The sequence below is a fragment of the Astatotilapia calliptera genome, chromosome 11, assembly GCF_900246225.1.
Source record: "Astatotilapia calliptera chromosome 11, fAstCal1.2, whole genome shotgun sequence".
Classification (NCBI taxonomy): domain Eukaryota; kingdom Metazoa; phylum Chordata; class Actinopteri; order Cichliformes; family Cichlidae; genus Astatotilapia; species Astatotilapia calliptera.
Window position 1 is genome coordinate 30672699 of NC_039312.1, and position 12069 is coordinate 30684767.

Genomic DNA, 12069 nt, shown 5'->3' on the forward strand with positions numbered 1-12069 from the left:
GGAATTCATTGTATGCAGCTGTTTGTATACTTGGCAAATAGCTGTGAAGCATGCAGCAAACACACATAATGAATTTTAAACTAAAGAGTTTATTTATTCAGAGTTTATTTATTCATTTCACAGAACATCCAAAATTACAGTAACAGTGAGTTTTTGTTCAAGACCAGTCTTTATCCAAATGTCCAATTCTGTCACAGTGATGGGATTTTTTTTAGGCCTTGATGGTTTTGCAGTGGTTTGCAGGAACATTGTCAGGTCACGGTGGCCGAGGCATTTTACACCCACTGCTTTTAATTTCAGTGTGACTTGTGAACCGTTTTATTTTTCTTGTTACACTTTCTTGACATTGCAGCTTTAAAAATAGAGACGTAAATCAATTTTATGGAAAACTATCTGGGATCCAAAGTGGCAGGCTTCCCACTCTGGTTCCTGAGTGAGTCTGTTGCTTCAGACCGACAACATCCCCATTGTTTCCTGCCGGATGATGAACTGCAGTAACGCAACTGTCAAACCCCAGGTGTTGTTCTCTTCTTCTCTCCCTTTCTGTCTCTCCTCTCCTTTTCACCATTTTCTATCTTAGTATGGAGTCATTTTAAGCTTTGTGTAATCACATTTTGCACAAGCACGCAACATTTTCTGTCTCAAATGTCCTACAAAATATCTGCAGGGAGTATATGTAGTTATCATCACCAGTGAATCATGAAATAATGCTCTGTATTGATGTTTCTGCCTCTCACTTTCTGGCTCATTTTGTTTTGGAAAACAGCAACATGAAATCCCTTTTTGTCCCCCTCAAGCTACTCATCAAGCTATCAAGCTGACATGGTCAATACTGCAGGACAACAAAGCATGAACACCCTCAGAATGCATGTAAAGTGTATAACGGGTAATTATGGTTGGTGAAGGCTTGCAGCTACAGGCTGTTGCACCTGTCTAAGTTGAACCAGCTCACAGTGGAAGGTGGAAAAAAAGCAGAAAGAGAAACTGTTAAAATGTGTGTGTTCCCCTCTGTGCAGCCCTATGTTGTGATACCAAATGCACTGGAACATAAATTATAGGAAATCGCTGGAACAAGGTGACCGCACCCTGCCTGTTCTCATTCATTCTCACACTGTAGTGAACAAAAAGCGAGCTGTAGTGAGGTAGGTAACTCACTCTCTGCTTGTCACTTATGGACGCTTGTACTTTAAAGGATCCCTAGGCATCCCATTTAAATTTGATGGGTACTGATTATTTTTCATCCTGTAGGTTTAATGTTGTGAAGGGCCACACTTTAACTCAACCAATCAAACTAACCAAGTATTTTGTGATACCTAAACATAAACTGCAAGTGATGACAAAAGCAAAAAGCAGTGAAATGAAGTGCAAAACACAAATCATGGTCGCTTAACTCACCAACATTTATCTTAGCCCACATCCACCCCTCTAACAACCGTGCAGGCTGCACCAGACAATGGACTTCAAAGAAGTATAACAGGAATCACTACTCAGCCATCCAGCTGTCTGTGTCCGAGTCCACAACAGAGTAAAATCAAGGCTTAATGTAAATAGACCCAGTATCAATGAGTGTCTACATTTGGCAGAGCACTACTTAACATCTTCTTAGTTTCCCTACAACACCAGGAGCATCTAACAGGATGGCAGAATTTAATGCCCCAGGATTAGAAAGTGTTGCCAAGGGCTTAGTGGAAAACTTAGTGTACTGTCACATTTCACTTGAATTCTACAAAACTCTTTCCAAGACTTGGGCCCAAACAGGATTGTGTTCCAATGGCTGGTTTCATTTTTGGACCTGGCTCCCTGTCTGCAAAATACCAGAATTTATTAGGCTCAGATGCCACTGAGGCAGACTTTTTATCTCTCAAGCAAACAAAGTGTAAACAAAAGCCATGCAATGTTAACAGCATTTCATTAGACAAACGATGACTCTTGTTTATAAAATGACAAACGTTATAGAGGATAATTAGTATCATGTTACTGCTATAACAACTACACTGAAATAAATATTTGCTGTTCAGTGTACTATCTTCAAGCTGATGACTGAATTCTTCCAAAGACTCACAGAGATTGTAAAGAAACGATTAGCTGATTGTGGTTTGTGACACAACAAATAAAGAATGGTCCTTTTTAAGTTTTAAGAGCGGCTATGATGAAGCAGCTTTAAATCAACAAAAAAAGCATGTGAACAGTGTGTGAGCATACAATAAAATAACTGCTAAATAATTTGCAAATATTGTACGACAAAAAGTTTATTAATCAGCCCTGCCTTCAAAGGTGAAAAAAGGTGACGTATGAGTCTGCATGAGGTGCCAGGAGATTACTTTAAAAGGAGAAAGACAGACGATTATGAGCCAACATATATATCCAACACAGCATTTAGTTTATGTATGACTTTAAATTTAGATGAAATAGGTGTAATTGATAATTATGTAATCCTTACTATTCCTCACTAGAGGTCAAAGTTGTTATACTTCTGTATTACAGCAGGTTTGTGCTCAGAGTAGGTATCATTATCTTTAGAGATATATACCATATTACTGTTGAGTGTAGTCCTTCAGTGCACATTAAACATTGCAGTTCCTATGCGGTCATGGTTGGTCTCTTGCATTCCAACAGGAAGTCCCTCCTCCTCCTCCGCCTCCTCCTTTTGTTTTAATGAAGCCCCTGGGAGGTTCTGGAAAGCCCTGGAACTGAATGCAGTCCATCCCGTCCAAACCGCCGCCTCCTCTTCAGTCCCAGTGAGCTTGGACCAAACCCTGCACTACCTCCTGCACACTACCCTGTTTCCACAGCAACTGCAAACAGGACGAGGACAGGGTCCTGTTGAATACAGGGCTATGATTTCAACAGATGTCACGACACGCAGGCAACAGAAAGGCTCAGCTCTGGTCAGTTTATAGCGTGACTCCCCATGGAAACGATCCACGGGCAACACATTTTATATATTATCAGGGTTTCTTTTATGGGTCATCATTTTTAATAGGGCAAAACATGAAGAGGACCTCAGCTGGCTTAAAGTGTCACCACATAAAATTCAGGAAATCGATGCTACGCTGTATGACAACCTATTTAACCCTGCTGGTATTTGCACCCTTACAGCATGCCTCTGTATCCTCCTATTGTCCTGGCCATGCGTCATGTCCACAAAGCTAAAAGGCTGTTTCTCCAGTCTCTTGATTGGGCGACGACTTGGGATTGTTCTGGACCACAGTCAGGGGAAATGCTTGGGAACTCCACTTCCCAGCGTGAGAGGAGACCGAGAGCAGAACGGCTCCCGGGAGGCTCAGCCAGTGACCCCTCTGAGTGCAAAATATGCAGAGGTCACGGGGTTTCTATTGGGCAAGAGTTAAATCAGACTGACACCGAGCAGCAATAACCCTTGACTCAAGAGCTGCTGGGGAGACACGCTATTTATTTGCAGGCAGATAAATGTCAAGCAAACGGTGTTGAATTTTTAAACATGCCTTCAGCAGAAAACAATCTGTGATGTAAACTGAGCAGAGTGAGGAATTTCAGCTCAGTCAGAACACGGAGAGGAGATGCCAGAGGAGGAACGTTTTATATCTCTTCACAATCATCTAACAATTTGCACTTTTAGTGATTGGCAACCTTCACATAAATATTGTGTTATAAAAGATCTAATCCAATACATCAAATATATAGTGGAATAAGCCAACGTTTACTTTTAAAATATGGGTTTAAGATTAGGCTTATGATCACATTTTAATTTCACTGATATTATTGTGACAGAGACGACAAGCTCTCACATGCTAAAATATGTAGTAATTATAATGTTTCAGTCTATCTAAACTTCAGTGTCTTCAACAGACACTGGACATGTTGCCTACAGTGGCAGGTATCTATATAAATAATGAACGTAGGATACAGACAAGAATATTTCAACAGTTCCATTCAGGATCAGAACTGAAGAAGCTTCCTGGATGAGAGGTGAAACGTCTTCAAGCAACTTAAAGAAGTCCAGACGCTTTAATGATCGTTATACCCGAAATACAATGAAATTATGTGCTGGGCCATTCAGTGTAAAGAAAAACAAGGAAAGCAATTCAAAAAAACTGAAAACATAAACGAAAGACAAAAGAAACGTCAGCCAGCTTAGTCATTTTCATGGATAATTGCACATTTCAGTAGTAGTTTAAAGTACGGTCCATGACTAATATATTAAAATATATTTACATACAAATACCTATACTTAATACTGGTAGATATACTCAAATAAAGTGGTAACAATTCAGATTTTGCAGACACAAATGAGACTGTCAATAACTTTATAGCATGAGAAATGTCAGATGTTTTATAGGAAAGAAAAAAAAATGTAATGTAAGTAACTTAAGTCATAACTTCCATATGTTTCAGTGTAAAAATCGACAATATTTCCCCGTCACATTGTAGATAAGGTCGTTTTTGTCTTATGGATCGATTTAGCTTCCTACTCTTCCTCTGTAATTATGCATTATTTTGGAATGCATGATTTTTGACTATCCGATTGCACTCTGATAATAACTTTGGGGTAATTTGTTTCTTCTTTCCTGTAAAACACCTGGTTAATGACTTCTTAAAATGAAATGCAGTACAATTATTTATTCTTTCCTGTAAAAACTTGAATTGTTACCCCTTTATTCTAGTGTAGCTACTGATAACTATCTGTAGGTAAATATAATTATATCAGAATTTGACAAAAGTAATAAAATTCCATTTAATTCTAGGGGAATAAGAATCTCAATTGTGGGTCATATATTGCTGTGTTATTGTGTTGAAATATCTTATTCAGTTAACTGTACATGAAAAATAACAGTCTAAATGATAAAATAATGAACTGTAATACTATCAGGGGCTATTGTGCCTGTAGGAACTTTAATTTTGTTGCTATCAAGGTTGAATCTGAGATGGTGGTGTGTTTTTACTTAAGTAAATGATCTGAATATTTTCCACCACTCCTCAGGGCCAGAAATCGAAATATTGTTCTCTCTAGAGAAGCGTGCATAGTGCACAACAAAAAATACCAGAGCTCACTAGCCGATGCCGCATTTTCTGTCTATTAATTTGGATTAGAAATGAGTTAAGTGTAAATATCAAGACCTAGCTTAAAATTAGAGCCCCTTTCTATATAAACATAAAAGAATGGTCCAAGTTGATATTCTTTAATGTCTATTTGGATCCATGTGTGTCACTACCAATACAGGTAACTTTTGCAAAGGACTCTGAAGCATGAGCCAGACCACAGACTTTCAAAAAGGTTTCTTTTATTGTAATTCAGATCAGGGGGAGGGGGGGGGGGGGGGGGGGGGATCTCAGGTGAGCCTCTTTTAACAGAACAGAAATGGTCTTCTTCCAGACAGCAGAGATGAGAGATGGATTAATTATGGCCAGAGTAGTACTGAGGGTTTTTTTTAGCAGCGATTTTGATTTGAGTACTTGAGCTTTTTTCTTTCTTTCTTTTCCTAGAACAGGCAGAATAGGGAGTTTTTTCAGGAAATACAGGAAGCAGTGGAGGGTATGGAGGCTGTTGAGTTTCAGGTAAGTGAAAACATAACATGCCAGCTCAGGATTGCAGGTGAGTATTTTCCAGTAGCCCAGGGAGGTCTCAAAGGGTCTGGTGGCAAAGTAGTAGTAGTATGTTTGGCGCACTTGATCCAGGGTAACTGTGAACTCCAAACAGAAGGATTTAGGGAAAAAACACATTGTAAAGCAGCGTCCAGGTCCTCGCCATTATTTGTAGGATGAAACCCAGAGGTCAAACTCAGAATAGCTCTAAAGGCTAAAGGAAAGACTCTCCACACCTAAGAAATTAACTGAAGTCCTCTAATGTCTATGTAACTGGTAAACATGTTGAACTAGGAAGTTACTCGTTTTAGTGGAGGTTGAAAGTTTATTTAGACCAAAAGATGAGCCGACTTAGAAGATTTGTCCAAGTTTATTTTTATAAACAGCAGTTGCCTCAAGGCATTTTTTTATTTTAAGGTAAAAACACTAAATGAACACAGAGAAAACAGAAGACCCCAACAATCAGATGACCCCCTCAGAGCAAGCACTTTGGCGACAGTGGGAATGGTGGTAGGATTGCTTTAGGTTCCAAAAGTTTAGCCTCTGGACAAAACTTTCATAAGAGGGCATCAGGTCTAATTCTGCAAGAACCAGGGGAGTAGGTAAGGTTAAACCTGAAGTGACCAAAAAACAGAGACCACCTTGCCTGTCTGGAGTTTAGTTGTCTGGCGGATTGCAGATAGGAACGATTTCAACATTTGACCAATGCCTCCGCTCCACAGCTGACAGCTTGCAGGTCCCAATATTTTTGCTTTGCTCAGCAGAAGTCCGATGTTGTGAAAGGAAAGAGCAGGAATGTAACTTACCGTGTGGGCCTAACCACACCAGAGTCAGAGGCCTCCACCTCCACAATGAACTGTTAAATTAAGCCATTGGTTCCCAAAGTGGGGGGCTGGGCTGGGCTGTCCAAATCACGGACAAACAGTATCCCACAGTTGTTTATGTTTTTAAACCTACTTTGCACAGAGAGACATTTTTTGAAAAAATTGATAGTAATGTGGAATATTATTACACAGTAAAGAAAAAAAAAACTACACGTAAAATATTACACCATAACAATGTTTTTATTTCCTGTTATTTAAAAGAGGTAGCAGTTTATTTTATTGCAACCTGTAAATTATTGCAGTTTACTTTAATTTGTTTAATTGTTTACAGAAAGTTTGAGGTGTGAAATATAATGCAATGGAGTTTGAAAACAACATCTGCTTCAGTGGAAAAGAAAAACGTTTTTGAGGTGATGCGAGTTTTGTGACGGGAGCATCAACCTTACTGTAGTTCATGATGAATCATTGGCAGAAGTAAACAATTCTTAGGAATCAGTGCGAGTGCGATTACTGCACAAATGAACCAGAGTTTGATTAAAATGAACTAAATGCCGTAGGTTCAGGAGTGACACCCACCATGTAAGATATTTTAGTCTGTCATCAGGAAAGGAACAGAAAGACAAAAAAATCCCACCAGTTGCCCGAGTCTCGGGAGTCTCTGGATCAGAGTGATGTAGTTGGTTCTGTTATGGGAGCCTGAGATAAGTTTGCATGAACTGACTGAACCATGCTACACCACTAACCAAGGTGTTCATGGGTAACTTGGTGCTACCAAAAAGGGCTTGATCATATTGGCCAAGCAACATGCATTGATTAGATATCATATGTGTGGCTGCAGAGTCCGTTTGGTTAGATTGTTCTGTCAAAATCAAACAAACAAGCGAGTTTTTCAAAGGACTCTGAAGCAGGGCTTAGATCACAGTGCTCGGTTTTAAAGGCTTTATTTTACTGAATTCAAATCAACTGAGGGAGACTCTGTAGTTGGAAAAATCTCAGGTGACTGTTCACTTAACTGGAACGTTCTTCTCCCAACGAGGAAAAATAGATTAGTTTTGGCCAGAGTTGCACCAAATAATATTTTCTGCCCTCAGTTAGACCACAAGGTAGAACCAGCCCAGACGCCACCTGAAAGTGCAGAAAAGGGGAAAGGCTACAGAGAGAGAAAAAAAGCCAGCCACCCATGGAGTGTGAGTGCTTACTGCTACTGGGTTCACATTGAAAAGCTCAGTATAAGCAACACATGTTTACACAAACACAGGAAACTAAGACAGTGCTGGTTGTCTTGTTGTTGAAAAAACACATTCATTTATCTTTGTATTGCCATGTTTCAACATGAAAATCACACTCATATGTATGCAGATCACTTTCATAACCCACCAGTGGAGGTCACTGTTCTCCTGCTGCACTTCCTGTGACCTTATGGACAGGAAGGCTGCAGGACCTATAGGTCCTCAGGTCACAGTGTGGAGAGATTTGGTAGTAAGGATGGATCAGACACAGTGTGGTCTACACACTGGATATAAAGTCAAACACACCGATAATACAACTACAAGACACGTACGTGTAAGTGAATATAATACGGCTGATAATCACAGCACAAGAAGTGACTGAACTATGTTAGCAACGTATTCAGTTTGGATTTTAAGACTGATGCTATGGTTGCAGTCTATCTTGCTATTCTACATGCATTTTTCTATTTCTAGACTAAAACCACTTGAAAGTGTTGCAGATGCTCATGATCAAAAGCTTAAACCAACAAATTTGCTTTGATCATAATGCAAAGACATGCGGAGCTCTTACTATTCAGACCACCAGTAGAGTGTGCGGCTGTAAACACATGGCAAAATGGCATTTAATCCCACAGACATCCATTACGTAGTACCTTTGCAACAAACAAACTTACCAAAATCTAATTATTCGACAAAAAAGACAAAGAAAGATAAAAAGAACAACTCATGCAAGGAACAATATGTCAGACATATGTTACAAAGATACATGCTAAAGATGAAAGGATTTTCAAAGAGACATATTTTAATCACAATGTACAAATATATTAATGAAATAAGTCTCACTTTTTTTACTTTCTTGTTGTAATTTCTCTGTTCCTAAAGTTGTGCTATTTTCATTGATAAATATCCACCAAAACAAGAACGTGGGGCACTGTCAGGCTGTATAAAATAAAATGCAGCTAATTCCTCTTCAAACTCAAACAGCTGTTTCCAGTTATTTTGATTGATTAGACATCTGGTCAGACTGAAATGTGAAGAAAGAAAAATAATGTGAAGAAAGTGTATTAATGATGATATTGGTGTTATTTGTCCCACCTTAACAGGTGCAACAAAGCTAACAGGAGGGTAAGACATCAGCCAATCACAGCCACACCCACACACCCTACACAAGAGGTTTACTCGGGACAGAACAAAAAAAAATGCTTTAACAGCTGAAATAAAGACACAATGAAAATTGATGTTGACCTTACTTACACAACTGGAAGTACACTTTATTATCATTAGCTTCAAAATGTGATCTAAGCCTGCTTTTAGAGCACCAGGTTAAAGTACAAGTATAACCAACCTGGGAGTTGATTCACTGGATGACATTACCAATGCATACATACCCATCCATTTCTGATTTGGTAATAAAGATTAGACTAAAGTTAGGAAAAGATCATCTTTTTGGCTGAAGTTGCTGTGGACATTTTTCCCTGTTAAACCACACTATCCTTCTAATTATATCCAAGAGGTGCCAGTGCCTGAGCACAAAAGTACAAAAGCTGAGTAGTGAAGGATGTTTCACTGGAGGGTATTTTGAAAGAAAGCAAATGAAATCCATCACCCATAAACAAGTTCAACACCAACATTTTTGCAACTCATTGAACAACATTTCTGCGTTATGTAATAGTTTTTTTCTAAAGCTGTTGCAAATCAGTCCTGTATGAACGTAGCTTCTAAGAGACAGTGTTGTAAATGAAACTATCATTGATCCACTATGAAAATAATGATGATGCTGAGCAGAAATCAGACCGATGGCACTGGATTAGGTGTTAATGAGATTTACCAGCCCTAACACGTTGACTTGCATTAGTCAGAAAACAAGTCAGTCCCCCGTATGGTAAGTCGACGGAACAAATTCTCTGGGAATCGTCCAGAAACCCCCAAGAACCCAAAGGGAGAAGGAAGCCGTTAAATCATAAAAGGTTGACTTCACTTTTCTGAATGATTTGCCTTATTGAAACAGCATGTTGAAGCTAGACCATCAGAGGGATGCTGGAGTGATGCAATACGACCAGAGCTCTTCCACAGCGACTGGACCAGGCCTGCAGCATTATGTGCTATAGTGTGGAGCAGGAAGTGTAGTGTGCAGGGTGGTTTTGGTTGGGCGGTAGGTGGGCAGGCGATCAAATCGAACAAATAAAAAATCACTAATGGGCCGGTTCACAAATTGAGAAGTCTGGAGTTGTTCCCCGCCTGGCAACCATTCCCACTCGTTTGGAGATGGTGAGGAGTGTGAAGGGGGTGAAATGAAGGAGGGCGTTTACAAATTTAGTCTGGGAGGAAACGAGCTTAGCACTGCGGCTGGCTGAAGCCGGTGCCGCTTTTGGTTTTGGCGGTTGTACTGGGTCCAGATCTAAATGGAGGTTTTAGTGTGGCGACCCCGGGCTGTTTGAGGTGTGGTCTGACTGGGTGCGGGGGCCCTGCACAGCATCACACACGTCTACTCAGGCTCCAATTCCTTCAAGCTGGAGGCAAAGGGGAACCATCACACCAGGCATTTCCAACCAACCCCCCCATTATAGATGATGATCTCACCCCGGCTGTCCACGGCCATTACAGACACAGAAAATGGCCACCTAAGAGCAGCAAGTGAGTTAGATGACACCATTAGAGGAGCATAACAGACTCTAGAGACACATTTTTGGCAGAGGCATTATCATCAGCGCTGTGTTATGTTTGAAATAACACCTTTTCGGGGGGAGAAAATGAGCCTGTTTTTAGCTTGTGTTTTGAATCTATCAGATTAATTTTGTACATTTTTGTCAAAGGAGCCAAATCCTTTTTTCAAACAAAACAAAAGTAACAGGAAAAAGTGGAGTGTGCGAATGTTCCCGGCAGCAGTAATATTAAAAAAAATACTTTGAAAGTAAAAAGGTTTATGTTTAACAAGTGCATTTTAAGCAGAAAAACCTTCCTTCTCAGAGTTTAAACAAAACATTCTTTCCCCATCATGTAAACAGAAATGTGTCGAATCTCATGCGAGTAAAAGCACAAATGTACTTTGCCCATCTCAAGCCAGAGTTAGTCAGATGAAAATGACAAAATGATTTTAAAGCCGTCACAGGTTTTTCTTTATGCTGTCTCACTGTCACTCCCTGAGAGGGCTGCCGTTCCCTTTATGCAATTGAGCTGTAAACGGAGACAACTTTTACTGTCTCTCTTCATCATATATCACTGACATCCCGCGATCCTGCATACGGACAATATTCCTGACAACTGCTGTAAATCTGCGGCTGAAGCTTGAAAGGAAATGAGCAGCGAAGACAGCTTCCACACCACCCGCATACATTCATCCCGACACAGCCACTGTCCCTGTTCTGTTATTACTCACAAAATCAGCTCAGTGTGATATGGTATTTGTCAACGAAGCTGTAGCACATTTAAGTATTGTCTCCTTATTAAGAATCTGAGTCCTAAAAATATGTTCAAGTTAAGGAGCCGGACAAAAATGAGTAAAAACTACTTGCTGCTACTAATTTTAAAGTGATTTTCTATTGATTACAATCATGAAAATTGCTTGTCTTCTAACACATTTAATGCTTGCAATTGTTTTAAAAGAGATAATAATACAATTTATTTAAAAAAAAATCACTGTACTCACTCCATCTTGGGTCAGGAGAAATCAGTGTTCTAACTTCTGCAGGTTTCTACTTATTTACAAAGACACTTCAGTTATCACGTCTGTACTTGGCTGCACGCTTTAGAGGCTCACTGAGTGTTATACACTCTGAAGTGTTTCCATATTAGCCGGAGACTAAAACAAGAGGAAAATCTTTAGTACTGATTACGCATACACTGGGCCTTTTTAAATGCTCATATTAGACTCCGAAGCCGAGAGAGCTGGCATCAAAGCTTTTCTGTAGTGAAGCATATTACACATCCGGGCCCGTTAAATTTGGGGATTTGAGTGCAGCAAGTGGCAGCAAGAATAACTGAAAGGATTTAGTTTTATCATAAAGTCTGGTAAGCTGGTGTGCCAGCAGATTTCTTTTTAAATGCAGTATATAAATATATAGTGTTTTGTAACACACTCTAAAGTTGCTGCATGTGGACATACAGGCAGCAATTATAACTTTTCCTAAAAAAGATATTTTACATTATTACGTCTGTGTTTTTCTAATTCGTGTTTGAACACGTGAGCCCCATAACGACATATTTGTTACATATTAACAAATATATAAACATCTTTGTTCACTTCCAGGTGCCATATAAGGCTAATTTACATGCTGAATAAAGGAAATATGAAAACATACAGTTACCCTTCTCTCATTTTTTCATTTCTTTAATGCGTATAACAAACTTTCAACACATTATTTCTTTTATGGCTCTGTTGGATTTTTGTTGTTAGCTCTGTTTGCTTTTGATCATATCATTGCTTGTGTGCTTATCCGTGTACCTCTGTATTGGCC